This window comes from Asparagus officinalis, chromosome 8, assembly GCF_001876935.1.
Source record: "Asparagus officinalis chromosome 8, Aspof.V1, whole genome shotgun sequence".
In the NCBI taxonomy this organism is placed as follows: domain Eukaryota; kingdom Viridiplantae; phylum Streptophyta; class Magnoliopsida; order Asparagales; family Asparagaceae; genus Asparagus; species Asparagus officinalis.
Genome location: NC_033801.1, coordinates 124,350,140 through 124,352,980, shown reverse-complemented (window position 1 = coordinate 124,352,980; position 2,841 = coordinate 124,350,140).

The following is a 2,841-nucleotide window of genomic DNA, read 5'->3' as shown; positions in this document are numbered from 1 at the left end:
GCAGAGCATTTCTCCCTTTTGGACCCCATTTCCACCTTTGCACACGACTCCTCCTTTCCCCATGTTGATCTTACTAGAGAGTTTTAAAAAAGGAGGGCCCTTGAAAGGGAGTAGATAAATAAGATGAATATATTATATATGTCACTATATATATATTGAGAGAAAGACTAGACAAATGAGACTAAAGTTCAACAACTTAACTAGGATTGAGGAGGATTAGCTTTGTTATAGAGATCGCCTTATCTCCTATAAAAGAGATTGGTAGATTGGTTATGGTGTCTCCATCCAATTTGATTTAAAGATTGAGAGAATATTTAATCCTCGATTATGGATGCTGATCAGATATAAAGAAATACACTTTTTAAAATAAATTGACGACGAAAATAGAGATCTCCTACTACATTCTAGGGTAGAGGCATATTAAACTAATAGTCTTAAAAAATGGTAAGCAGTTTCTATTTTCAAAATGGTACATTTGAGGGACATGTGCATGATCATAGAGCAATTAATGTACCAAATAATGATCAAACTGGTTCATATCTTTATGTTTCTCTATATATCATCGAACATTTAGGTAGAGGTTGGCTGATATCACCAACAATGGCCATGCAAATGGGAGGAGGTGCATTGTTGATTCCTTGTTTCAGTTAGAATTAATGAGGAATTTATAAGGGTCCATGCAAAAAGTGACTAACTAACTCTTTGTTTTTGTACAAACTGCACTAGATGCTAGTAGAGCAGGGAACATGCACATTGGAGTGTGCTTAGATGAAAGATTCATTTGCCAAACATATCATGTTCTTTATCAAAGTTGTACAAATAATTAATTTATTTTGATTTTTGAAATAAGATTATAAGACAGATAAGTTGATGTGTACGTATACATTGTTTGGTTCATTGTAAAGCTAAAAATTTTAAAAATACAGAATCTATCTATACTACTATATAATGATCCAAGTGAGGGCAATCCAAAAGATTGATGAGTGGTGGACAATGCCCACTTTCCCACTATAATTGAAAGGGTAAAAACATAATTTGACAAAAAAGATTTTGTCCCTTTATTCTAGAATATTCTATCCATATTTTACCATAAACATAGATAATGCCTATACAATTGAATATTCACTTTTTCTCTTTGTTATTTCTCAAAAATTTTAATCAATATTTTTTCATAAAACATAGATAAAGTCTATATAAATTTTTTATAGATAAAAGTCTATATAATTATATAAAGTTTAATTAATCAAATCATGGTACGGATAAAAAATAATGAATCAGAACTAAAGTTTAAGAAGGATTTATAGACGTGAAATATGGTTCAAATAGTAAATGAATCGAGGTGGACTATAGACAATCACCTTTCATTGAATAAATTTCGCACGAACGGGCGTATAAAATTTTAAACAATAATTTTCTTTAAGCTACACATTAAAGAATGTCATTATCAATATTGAATTAATTTCACAAATTAAATTTAAATTTACTTTTCAAAAGAAATTCACTAAATTTATTTTTTCGACACGTGCGTAATGCACGCGCCTATGATCTAGTAGATTATAGTTTATTGGTATCTTGCATTTCCTTCATCCATGACTTCAATGAATATCAAATTTAATTAAGAGGATAAAATTTTTTCGCTAAGAAGGTGAATAAGACCACGTAACTCACAACCCAACCATCCAGTGGCATCCACCATTCACACATCCCACAATTAAACCATGACAATGTACTGTTAGGTGCACTGCCTCGATCAGTATGCATCTATAACACTGTTGGCAATGTTGTGGGAGAAAAGACAATTTTGTCTTCAATGAATAATCTCATATGGACTAAGTTAGTATATGAGGGGTGTTTAATTAGCTCTCTTCCCTTTGGGCTTTGAGGGTCCCCAAGAAGGGGGTGTTTTGGGCTTTCATTTGTTTCGGCTTTGGCTAACATACACGCATGTGCGCCTTGTCTCGCACGCTCGCCATTTCGGTATTGCTTTTTTCAAATTTTATTTTACACGTTTTTTTGACTCGGTTTGGAGAACGTTACGCACGTTTTTAGCGAGGTTTTTCAATAGTTTCGAGTTTCTAAAACCCTATAAATATCTTGTGTACACCCGTCCGGAAATCACCCACGACTTCTTTCTTCTGTGTTCTTAAAAAAAGTGAAAACTATTCTCTCTCTCTCTCTTTCAAAAATCCTCTCTCCCGAGTACAGAGGCCGGTCGTTTTCGGGGGTTTTTACCGCTAGGGGAGAGAGGATCATCTACGCCAGGGTGATAGGCTAGTTCTCAATCTTCTAGAGCAGTGTAGTAATTGCACGACTGCTACCCGATCAGGCCAGATTTTTTGTTCTTTTTATTTAGGATTTATTTGATGCTATAAGTTTATTTGTTTAATTTTTCGTCAACAAAAACATCATGAGAAATAGAAAAATAAATTAAGAAACCAAAAGCATCCATTTTCCACATGGAGTCCAATGACCACTCCGCAAACATGATGTAGTTTAAAAAAAGAAAGTGGAAAAAATTGACTCGTGGTGTCAATCTACAAGCAACCCACTATATAAACCCACCCACAAAACGCTCCAACCCTCCCTTCTAAGGCCTCAATCCCCCCTCTCCCCTCTCTCCATGCCAACATCCTTTTACTTCACTAGGAGATCATCATCATCATCATCGAAACCCACGTCAGGCCCACACCAAACCTCGGCCCATAACGGCCCAATGAAGTCCTCGACCTCCAACGGAGCGAAAAAGGAGAAGGTAACAGTGAAGTACAAGGAGTGCCGCAAGAACCACGCTGCGAGCATTGGAGGGTACGCGGTGGACGGATGCAGGGAGTTCATGGCGGC